The sequence below is a fragment of the Protopterus annectens genome, chromosome 2.part1 (genome assembly GCF_019279795.1).
Source record: "Protopterus annectens isolate FY-2018-M chromosome 2.part1, PAN1.0, whole genome shotgun sequence".
Lineage (NCBI taxonomy): Eukaryota > Metazoa > Chordata > Ceratodontiformes > Protopteridae > Protopterus > Protopterus annectens.
The window spans coordinates 829,273,432-829,286,601 of record NC_056729.1 but is presented as its reverse complement, the minus strand read 5'-3'; positions in this window follow the sequence as shown (position 1 = coordinate 829,286,601).

The following is a 13,170-nucleotide window of genomic DNA, read 5'->3' as shown; positions in this document are numbered from 1 at the left end:
ACAGTCATTATACTGTAGTGTTCAGTTTGCTTACTGGTATGTCACTGTGACTGTGGTGCAATTTTTTGGGGGTATGCACTTTCACACCAGTGTCTGTTTTCCACTAGTGTTACATCCCTGTCATGCCTGCCATATTTGCTAATGCATGTATACAGCATAGAGCTGGACTTGGGTAGTGCTATTTCAGTCTTATTGTAGTTTGGACATTGCTCAGTAGCTCAGTGTAGTTTCCCCAATGTTGTGTTATGTCCACATATTCGTAGGATGTCTAGTTGTCTGGCCACTATCTTTGGTCTGGTCCCCATAACTGTTATGTATTCCTGACACATCAGTGTGATGATGTGGGGATGGAGGTCACCAAATAATGTGAAGCAATTGAGTCATGGAATTGTGATATTTCAGTCAATATATATGTTAGGACATACAGTGTTGCTACATTAACTTTCTCAGCTTATCTGCTCACATATTTTGGATATGTCCTTATTTTCAGGCCTTTGTCCTGTCACTTTGTCAGGCTTGGTCAGGATTCATTGCACTAAGGGGTTCTGAGCATACCTCTCCACTGCCAGGATTTTCTCAGAATGTCCAGATGTTTGGCCCATGCTTTTGTTCAGTTCCACAATTTATTTGTATTTGTCTGATAAATCACTGTGATGATCCAAGGATTTATGTCAGTAAATAATGACATAATATTTCAGTTTCCATCCTCATATCCTTCAGTAATTGTCTACTGAAACACACCCTGTTGCTGTAGTGAATGCCTTCATTTGTAACAGCAATATTTGAAATATGTCCCTATATATGGCCCATTCCTCCCCCTTTTACAGCCTTTGTACAGGTTTCTTGCACTAACAGGTTAAAAGGGATAGTTCTGAGGTATAACTGCACTACATGTTATATACATACATATATAGTTTTCCTTCCTTTATATTTTTATATACGCATATCTGTATTATGACTCTAGTTTCTCATATATGTTTCACACACAAAACACATGAATTATTCCACAAAGCTTTCTACCTAATGTTATATGCCACTATTGCATGATATGTTTGAAAAACATGCACTTATTCCAGTAGTTAGATAGTGTAGTGGTACATTTCTCTGACTCTTGTGCCCAGGGTCATGGGTTTGACACTTGGAATTGCTGTTTTTTTTTTTCATTAATGTTAAATGACCAGAATGCATGATGTGCTTGTTAAAACATTGCAGATTTGCATAGTTCAGATGGTGTAGTGGTATTTTGCTGTGATTGTACAAGGCCAGTATCCTGGGTTTGAGACTTAGCAGGGCTGACTATTTTGTTGCCTGGCAGAACAAGGTCTGAAGGATACAGAGTGATTATGGCACATTTAAGCATATTATACTTATAATTTTATATTATCTGTGGTGGTGGTGCTGCGGTAGCGTTGTCGCCTCATAGCAAGACGTTGTCCCGTTCGATTCTCAGCTAGAGCGTCTTCTGTGTGGAGGCATATGTGAATGGGGCGTGCCTTCTTTGAAGGTTGTGCATCAGGGCTGGTAACCCGGTACGTAAAAATCTACTACCAATCATTAGCGGACCGGAGTTCCGCTCTGGCGACCCCTAACTGGGAAAAGCCGAAAGACACAAACATACTTATAATTTTATATTATAAAATAATATTTATATACACATTATAATTTTACATTTACCCTCCATGACATCCCCCTATGTGCTTTCTTTACATTATATTCTTGTGTGACTATACTATATGGGGCACTTGTGTTTATATGGGGGTTTCACATCTTTTCCACACTGACATCTCACTTTTGGAACTGCTACTCTACCCTGGTTGACAAAAAAAGTTGCTACATAATTTAAGTTTGCTAAAATAATTTTAACACTACTTTCTCATAGGAAAAGAAGTTACCTGTCTTGAGACTCAAGCCGTGAACACTTGCATGCAAAGCCGTGACTCTAATAACTACACTAACTCAGCTTGTAAAGTTCACCTATCTATTTGCATTTAGCTCCTATGGGATGTTTAAGCTATGCTAAGCAGGCAGCCATACCATGCACACCCACTGAGCTACACTTAAACATTCCTTAGGCTAGTGGAAAAAAGTTATATATTATTATTATTATATTATTAGGTTATAGGAGTGTGTATTGTGGTGTTCTGACAACTACTTGGGACTGCAATCATGAAACACCGGCATTAATTTGGCTTTCAGGCTTCTATCCTTCAGGGACACCTGCTAATACATATCCTGTTATCTATCAACTTTCTAAGTGTGTGAGGGCAATTTTTCAGATGTGTCCCTAATGTAATATTTATTACCCCCATCACTGGGCCTTTGTTAACATGCACTGCTGTAAGTGGATATTGGTATACATTTACTTTCATACTTCTACGCTTACGTAATTCATAGTAATGCATGACCTGTTCTCGATCAACTTTCTATGTTTGTGGGGCTGTGTTTCTGCTTTTTCACTTTTGGAGGATTTATCTCCCGTTGTTTGTGCATTTTCACACATTTCTTGCTTTAGCAGGTTATAAAGTGTCATACAGCACTTTAGCAATGCAGGGGGTGTGTTACAAAACCTATCACACACCCAGTGCATTGCTTTCTTGTTGCCGTTTTTATTTCAGTATCCGCAGACACTGAAATGGTAATTTCTTTTCATTTCAGTATCCTCAGGCACTGAAACACTGGTTTAATATTAGAGCAAAGCTGTCCTGTATGGCACTTTCTGAGTGCAGGGGGTGTGTTTAGTGTCTGTGCACTACTCAGACACACCTCCTGCACTCATTCATGGTTAGTGTCTGTGTAGATTAAACCGCAGCGCACCTTCATGCATATGCAAGGAGAACACTGCTGTTCTAAATGGACACAAACCACTCTGTGCAAGAATATTCTTATTCTTCCACGGAGCTTTGTGAATCCAGGGGTTGTCATTACTAACTTCATTATCTAGTTTCTTTACGTTATAAAATATTTCCTTTTTATTTGATGAGAATATAGCTAATTTCTGAATGATGAACTGATGTATAAAGACATCATTAAAGATGTTTAAAGTTATTATTATCTTATAGTAGGGATGATTTGTTATATATAAATGGGACAAAAAGAAGGGAAAAAGAGGGAAGAGGGAATTGAGAGAGAGAGAGAGAGAGAGAGAGAGAGAGAGAGAGAGAGAGCTGATTTGGCTATGTGGGTATTGGGAAACTGGGAGTTTTGCAGGTTATGTTTTTAAATACACAGTTCTTGGCTGTCTTGTTTTATATTTGTAGTTAGGAAGAAATCTTGAAGTTACAAATTATTTCTTTTGGATTTTACATGGGTATTTACATGGGAATCTTTTGAATGTGTGTACTTTGTTTCTCTTTTTAAGACAGCATAAAGTCATAGGTAGTATGGATCTTTTAGTTGCCTATGGCTGTGAGTCTACACTGAAATTAATAGTTGCAGACACATGTATGTTTTGTATGTATTTGAAACTTAATAATCACATCATGAAATAAAAAATAATAATAAAAATGTAGCTTCTATATTAAAAGTTTGTTTTGGTTGACACTGCTATACTATAGCAACATCTTATTGAATATGTAAAATGACTAATCTCTGTTCAATTGTTGCATGTCACTTAATAGATGGTATTATTATTACCACATTGAATGGCAAAAGATAATTATATGGGGAAATTGGTTTGTTTTCAGGGCACATAATATATCTTTATATACAATGTAAATGATCAGTATTAGTGTGGTGACAAGTCAAGAAGTGTAAAAAGTCATATTAAAAAAAAAACAACCAGTGTCCTGAACCATGAGCAGATTAAAAGTACATTTAATGAGTTCCAAAACTGACAAACACTTCACACAGAGTTCTGTAATATGCAAGTTATGTAAAATAAAATCCAAGAAGGTTAGATTCTAAGCGAATATGTCATTTGTTACATCGTGTGATTTTTTTATATCATGTGACCATTTTAATAACAAGTGACTGTAGATATCATGTAACTTATTACATCATGTGACTGATTTTACCAATTTAAAGCACTCTAGTGTCCCAATTTAGTATTATGTGCCTGAGGAAGCCTGCTAAGGCGGAAGTGTACTGCTATTGCACTAGTGTGGTTTGAATTTTATGCGTGGTTTGGAATTTTATTCCTTTGTCTACCTTCTTAGATTTTATTTCACATATCTTGGATTTTACAGAGCTCTATGTGAAGTGTTTGCCAACTCTGGAACTCATTTTTTTCAGCTGCTCATGGTTCGGGACACTGTTTTTTTTTTTTTTTTGATATCTTATATACAATATATTACAACTAGATATAATGTGCTTTTGATTTATTCATAAGCAATATTAAGAACAAATAAAATGAATAGAGAGCTTTTTTTGTGTTTATGAGCTCTTTTGGGTCCCAAATTGTTTTTATATACTTGATAGTAATGATCTTGTTTTATTAAGTAGTAGAGGGTATCCGGTCTCATGCTAGTTGATGGGAGGGAATGCCTGGATAGTTAAGCTGTTGAAGCTAGGAGTATTAGACTCTGTGGGGAATGAAAGGGTTTAAAAGCATATGTTTACTAAAAAACAAAATTCTTTGTTTTTCTATTGGTATATTTATGTTTAATCTCTTAAACATTTTTGGTTATATGTCAATGAATAGGCAATTCACGATAGAGGATGTGGTTTTTTTTATCATTTCTTACAAGTTAGAATTTATGGAAATATCATCTATTTAATTATCTATAAGTTAAATGTCATATTTTAAATACATTTCTATCAGTATTAATGGGGTAAATAATGATTGCAAAAGGGGAACTTTATACAAATATTTAAAATTATTCAACTCCCAAGTTATATTCTTACAAGAGACACATTTACTGTTGAAAGATATAGACAGACCCCAGGATTCATGATGCTTTATTTTCCACGCAGCAACAGTGTAACTGCTCCTGCATGGAAAATGTCTGCTTTGCAATCCACGTACATGCCGTTTTCACATGCATGAGCAGCCCTACACTGTTCCTGCATGGAAAGCTGTGCAGGATGCTAATGAGCTCATTTGCTGGTGAAACCATGCAAATGAGCCTGATTAGTCATCCCGCAAAGTGGTATGTTCCATGCTGGAAAGGTGTAGCTTGCAGAAATGCATTCGGTTACTAGCCAAATACATTTCTGCAATCTATACAACGCAGCCATGTCAGCACTCAAGAAAGCATGTATTAATTAGGTTTTGCACGCTAATGGCCAATTATATGGCTATTGGCATGTAAAACTACTGGAAATAATAAAATAATAAATGTATTTTATGTTGGCCGAACCCAGCCATTGAGAGCAGAGGATGCGGTTTGCTAGTGGGAAGGAGGAGTAGAAGTAGAAATGGGGGGAAACTGCAGTAGAACTACTGTCTGCATTTTACCATTATAGTCAATGGCTTGCAGAAAGTAAACATAGGCAGGGAACAGTGGTTGCTAAGAGGGAAGTCTTGGAAATACTGCAGTAACTAGGGCTTAAGGCAGTGGGGTATGCTAATGAGGGGACTTATACTGAATCACAATTTGAACAGGAAAATTTCCAAGTGTCAGACTGCACCTAACCATGTAGGTTCTCTAACACCATCATGTAGGCAGGAGGAGCAAGGAACATGAAAAGGGGGTGTGTCATGCTTGCTGGAAGCACATTGAAGCCCTGCTGGCTGGTGTCTGCTTAGCTAAGCACATCTAGGAGAGGGGCTGTGTGTGAGGCTCTGTACTCATACTCCATGAACTAAAGAGAGTGTGTACATGCAGGGGAGGGACATATCTTTCTGTTTACACTACCAACAGGCTGAAAGAGGAAGGGTAGAAGGAAAAGGCAAAGGAAGTAGCAGAACAAGGGAAACACTGTACAAATCAGCAATATGGGAGTCTGCAACCCACAATTGGCCAATAAAAGCACTCAAATAATGTAGCTGACAGGTGGCTGCAGAGCTGAAGCTGGGAAGACATGTAAAATAGAATTAAAGGACAACAGCATGAAATAAAGGTGAACTGATGTAGAAATCACTACTATGGGAGTCTTGCAACTTAGAATGGGCCATGCAAATATAATACAGCTGGAAGGTAGCTGCAGAGTTGTAAATGGGAGGAGATTCAAGTAAAAATAATTACAAAAAGGGCAACAGCAGAATAAAGGCAATCATCCACAAATCCCCAGTAATGTTTCTAACACTCACAGTGGCTAAATCCAAGACATGAGCAAGTAAGCTGGCATCTGGAATGAATCAGAAACAGCCAATCTGACAGGCAGCAGTAGCATCACACCACTATAAAGTATGGAAACACCCCTCAGTCTGTGTTTCCCCACAAACTCTGCACCTTTGGAGTAAACCTGGGAATTTAAACCGACAAAATGCTAGGAGCTGCCATTGCTCGGATACATCACCATGTGCTGGAGGCTGATGGTGGTGAGGAGGATAATGCTGCCAACCGCCACAGACCCAGGAGGAGGAGGAGAGTGTTCAGACCCAGGGTGACCTATCAGGGGCTACATAACCTGGAGATTGTAGAGCATTACAGAGTGGACAGGGACATACTTTCGCAAACTGTGGAGCTGTGCCAGCCTCGCCTCACATCCAGAACACCAGTGGATACTAAGGTTTGTGTAGCTTTAAGAGTATTAGCTACAGGTACTTTTCAAAGACTTACCGGGGATATCATGGGGGTGTCATCGGCATCTGGATCCAGAGTACTCCATCAGTTCCTGGATGCCATGCTACCACATGTCCGTGAACACATCGACTTCCCCAACACCTGTGAGGAATTGACCAGCAATATGCATCTCTTCCACCATGTAGCTGAATACCCATAGGTACTGTGTCCCATAGATTGCACACACATCCACATCAAAGCACCACCCGGTGAGCGGGGTAGGGTCTACATCAACTGCAAGGGGTTGCCCTTCATCAATTGCCAGGTTGTGTGCGATGACCAGGGCATTATCATGTAAGTGTGTACTGGCAGCCCTGGAAGCTATCATGACTCCCACATCTGGCATTCCTCACAGCTGTATCAGGGGTTTGCCAGGAGGGATATCCCAACTGGCCCATCTAGTGGGGGATGCTGGCTACGCACTGGAGCTATGGCTGATGACACCCATCAGAAATGCACACACCCGAACAAGAATGACATAATGAGGCACATGCACAGACCAGGATCATTATACAGTGTGTGTTTGGGATGCTCAAGTCACGGTTCCACTGCCTTGACATATCCGGTGGAACCTTGCAGTACTGTCCAGCTACATGTGGACAAATGTTCATAGTATTTGCTATGCTACACAATATGATCCTGCAGAAACAGCTGCAGCAGGAACAACATGGAGAGGGGCCACACAGCCCCCCACCATTGCCAAAGTCACCACAGGCACAGAGAGACTTGGAGGAGGAACTTCCTGAGCCTGCCCCTAGAGACAGACAGAAGTGTGTCCAGTATTCCTATGGCTTGGCAAAGAGGCACTATATAGCACACTGTACTGTAGGGACCCAGGGAGTGATACCTCTCTCTGACTCGTTGATGCAGTAAAAGGGATGCCAAACATGACACTTCCTGTACTTTACCATGTATAGGGAATGTACTGCATGTGTCCCACATAGGCAGCCCTCCAGCACCATCCTCAATACTTCCCAGGCACAAGGTAAGTCACCCTTACTATCAATTACTGAATGGAGTAGTATGTTCTGATAGTTATATCTATGCTATGGATGCAGGCATGCAAGGGAATTGGTTGGCCAAATGGGATAGCAGCAGATAGCTGACAGCTATATGGGACAGCATGAAATCCATAACAAATACTGTTGTCCCCATACTAGGCAATAGTACTCAAGGTGACAACTCCTACTGCAGTACATGTGGTGTCTCGACTAACTTTGGATGTCCACAGGTCACACACATGGATGTCAATGAGCATTCCCATACCCACCCACCAGCCTCACCCAGCAGGACAGGTGTAGATGACCAGAAAGAAAGGTTGGGAAAAGCTCCACAAATGCTGGCAATGGTGAACAGCCCTCCTACAGACCTACACAGACATACTACAACAGGTCTGGCAGCTGCAGTATAGTTCTGAAGAGTAAGAAGTCTGAAACTGAAATGTATGCCATTACACTCTAATTTGTGTTCTTTACTGATATGCCTCCATTCTGCAAGATAGGGCACAATACAATACTAAATGGAAGCAAACTCAGTATAACTGAAATACCAGTGCAATCAGTGCAAATGTGTAAAGTTGTTAGGTGTGCCCCCCAACCCCATGTATAAATGGCAGTAACATGTAAGTTTGTAGAGTAATATCAGTGGAGCACAGATTGCCTGAGCTATACCAAACAACATGATAATTGGTGTATGTCCACCATATGCAGCTGTCAGTGTGCCAATCTTTTGTGAGTGTTTAATATTGTCTGGAAATGTACAGCATGTAGGCCTGGATGCTGTGTCTCAGTGGCCTAGGTACAGTACTTTGGTTGACAGGGCCATGTTCCAACAACTACAGTGCCAACCAATCTGCTTCTCAGCCACACCTATGTTACTAGTTGTACACGCTCACTGTCTAGATGTCAATATGTGTCACTGTCAGAAAGCTGGACAGGCTGTAAGAACCAGGTAATAAAGCAATACGGCACACAGGTGTCCACAAAATCACTTTTTTTTAGTTCTTTCGTCGGCTGTAAAGTCAAAAGACTTCTTCAGAATAAACATGGTTATATCCAAAGTGGCCACTTACCCCCCAGGGCATAATGAAATGGTATATATTTCTAGCTATTTAAAATTAAAAGCAGATTTTCGCATGTGAGATTAACACGACAGCTTTTAGTACAAGTGTATGCACTATGCCTGTTTGCACATTATCTTCACTGCTCAATGACTTTTTAAACAACTCTAGGTTATTTGTATATCAACAAACTATTTCTATTTTATGAAATTGGAATTTTGTATGTTTTTAATGAAGAATTTGTAATGTAAGTGAAAAAATGGTTTTGTGGGTGGTTGCTGCTTTAAAATATTGTGGGAAGCTTAATTAATGATGTCACAGGATGTGATGTGATTTTATTTAAACTGCTTTGGATGTAACCATGTTTATTCTGAAGAAGTCTTTTGGCTTTACAGCCGAAGAAAGTGCTAAATTAAAGTGATTTTGTGGACACCTGTGTGCCATATTGCTCTATTACCTGGTTCTTACAGTTTTGGTGTTTGTCGTTGTGTCTTTAAAGCTGGACAGGCTATGAACAGGGGTCCATACATAGAAACAGTACACAGGTGGAAGTACTCTATGCAGTTCCTAGAAAGTAACTCTGAACTGCACACACCTTTGGAATTAAATATAGAGGTTAGCATCATGTTAGCTGTCTGTCTAATATGGAATACTGGTTGTCTGCCCAATCACTGGCAGCCCATAAAAGCCACAGTTATAAAGTAATGATACACTGTTGATGTCCACATAGAAGGCAGGAGAAGGTCCCAGTCATATCTGTGAGTCAGGTGCCATAAGCTTCCATATCACACATGCACTCAGTCCACCACCCCACCCAACAGTCACAGGTATTTTATCAGTCATATCATTGTTGTTGGGAATGATTACAGAATCAGCATACCTCTTTTATGGAATACACACAGGATGTAGCATGCTGAAATGGTGTGCCATGCAGGTGTGTCCCTAGCCATAAACAGCACCCTGCACACAACCAGACTGATGCATCACTATGAACTAGAAGGATTGCCACGAACACCTCACCCATTTGCCCATGTCACCCCAGGGGAATCCACTGGCTTGCAGCCTGGTAATGTATGAGTGGCAAAATGCAGTGGCCTGCATCACTCTCATCTGGCCTACAGGCCACTGGCAAATGCCCATGGCTCACCCATAGTGACATCATATGCTTCACCCATAGTGCCATCATATGGAATGTCATAGGGTCCTAACTAACAACATAACACATTAAGCAGAAAACAAATGCAAGGCCATGCTGACAAATGTCAGTAGCATGCCTCTCCATGTCCTAGTGCAAGAATTGAGGACCAAGTACATAAATACTGCTGTGATAAAGGTCAAACTATAGAAATACTTCTGTGATATTGTTCCCATACTGTTGGGAAGAGGATAGAATTACAGGAGGGGGCATAAAAGCACGAATATCATGGAGTATGTGAAGTCTGAAACTCAAATGTCTGCTCATACTTTCCTCTGACTGCAAACCCTTGAATGCATAACCACAAACATGCATGTAAACCACAATGTGAACTGGAAATTGACCAGATATACGAGTCCTGCCTTTGGATAACCTGGGCAAATCTGTACAGCTGAGAAGTATGCCCATAGCAGGATAAGGCCATTCAGTTAAGTTGAGAAATGCACAAGAAGGGGATCCCCAGCCAACATTGGTGTTGGACCATTTACAAAGGCCCATCAGTCGATTATCTGTAGCCACCCTTCCAGAATGGCAGAATTGTGCCGCAATGTCTAGTCTTTGCCTCACAATATTGGTCTCTGCTGCATTGCTCTTGTATTTCCCTGGTAAACAACTGTGAGCAAACAATGATATCTGTCAGTAGGTGATGACACAATACATTACACTGTAAAACAGTACATATATCCAAAAATCTATGCTAAAACAGGACATGTTACACAAGCAATACAAACAGTAATAAAAAACTTAGTTACACACAGTATCCCCCCATGTTTGGACCAGTTGTGTCTCCATATTGGTGACCTATCTACAGATATCGTGCAAATAGCACACAAAACCCTGGACTGGAGTAGAACTCTCCCTGGAATGTATTCCCACAAGCAGTATAGAAGGTCATACTGGGCATGCTCATACACTTAGAGAATGGATCCCTACACTCAATACAGAAGCTCATACTGGGCATGCTCCTACACTTAGAGAAATAAAGCCCATGTCTGACACCGCAGTGAACCATAGATATCCGTTATCTGTAGATGTCTGTGCACACACACCAAAATATAAACTGTTTGGTCTTCACACACACTCACACACACACTCACACACACACACACACACACACACACACACACACACACACACACACACACTGGATAGAAAAACCAACAACCAGCTGTAGGTGACAGATATATGGTAAAAAGATGATATGCACACATATCTAGGGCCAATATACTACAATACTTCAAACATACACACACATACACATGGGGAAGAGAGACAGAGGCAGTGAAAAAGACAGTACCGTTATGAAGCCTTTCCCACCCAGTACACATCCCATAGTTCCACTCTACACTATCTGCTGATGTATGTCACCTTAGATGTACTTTTGGACAAACCTCATATTTGTAAGTTCAATAGCGTCTATGATAAATGCATAACTTACTAAGGCAAATAAGTAGATAGGTATGGTTTTGAATCTCAGTCCTGACAAGTGTGTGTGTGAAGGAATTACTGTTTTACTCCATCCCCACCCAGTACACATCCCATTACCCAATATCATAATATGTGCTGCAGTCAGTCACTGTACAAATTCCTTTTGTTAGCCCTCAGCCCTATAGGCTCTGTTGTGCTTGTGATAACTGTGTAACAGTAGAGTACCGATAACTATATAGTGATCTTAATCACAGTCCTGTCAAATGGAAAGGTGTGTCTGTTTGTGTGTGTGTGTTTGTAAGTGAATGATTTTGATGCCTTCCCCACTCACTCCATTTCACATTGCCCTCCTTTATTGTCACTGCTGCTGACATCACTCACCTTTAAAGACACCTTTGGACAGTTCTCAAACATGTAAGCTTTGTGGTGTGGCTGATCATTGCATAATTCTGCAGTGCAGTAAACTAGTTAGATAGGAGTTCTAATCTTGGTCCTGACAAATGTAAAAGTTTGTTTTGTGAGAGTGTCTGTAGCTGTAGAGACATGACTTTGAGGCCTTGGCACTTGCTACACTTCCTTTCCCCTCCTTTATCACTGCTGCTGATGTCACTCACCTTTAAAGATACTTTTGGACAGCTCTTAAATATGTAAGCTTTGTGGCACATCTGATAAGTGCATAATGCTGTAGGGCAGTTAACTAGCTAGGTAGGGGTTTACATCTCATTCCTGTCAAGTTTGTGTCTCTGTAGGTGGGTCATTAACATTGTGATCCATATTCATTGGGGGGTGGGTTTTGCTACACTTTTGTGTGGTCCACCCAGCAAACTACCAAATGTCCAATGTACAGAGCCCACTTTTGTGGTAGCTGTGGACACTCTTCAGTCCTATAATCTGTTTGTCATGTGATATTACTATAGAACAATATGAAGTCCAAAACAAGATATGTGGCCATTGTAGTCCTGTGATACAATTCCACACTCAGGAATCATAGTCAAACACACTCATCTAGTCATTGATCCCTATGTCACTAAGTGGTCTGCAAAGTTGTTCACAGATGGATCTTACAGTGTGAAAGCAGTGGACTCGATGTCAGACTGCAAAACAGTCATGAGTGGTGTCAGACTGCCAAACAGTCATGTGTGGAGTACCACAGGTTCTTGTCCTGTGTCCAGTCTTGTGTGTTGTGTGTGGCTCTGATATCCAGCCCAACAGGAATTAACTATGGTTAACAATGTTTGCAGACAATTGCTAATTAGGGGCTCTGTTTACATCCCCAGATTATGTTAACTTCCTGCATAAAGTCACCACTGACACCTCCAACTGTTGTCAGAACACTGGGCTTAGTCTCAATGTCAAGAAATGTGTCCCATTCTCCTGTTAAATCAATGTGTTGTCCACAGATGACCACATTGTTGGTAGTCCAATGGAGACAGATGTCCTTATAGGAGGTCTGTGAACACAGCTTCACAGCAAACTCTCTTCTGACCACCACGCTGCCGCTGTGGACAGAATGTCCTTCCATCTGGCACATTGCATAACTAAGGGTGTGACATCCTGGAATGAAGAGGTCAATGTCTCCCTCTACTCCCCACTCATTAGGTCAAGCAGCAGGACCAATGGCCCATTTTCCATGTAACTCAGTAGACACCTTCAACTACTGGACAGGCTGCAAGTGTACCTGACATGTACAACCCTAGGCATGAAACAACTGTCTGATATGGAAAGAGCCCAACACTTGCAAGTGTTCCCGGCCACATCTTGGCTACTTACAGGCAATCCTTGCTTGACTGACAATGCCATGTCTGCACATCTGTGTTACAAAT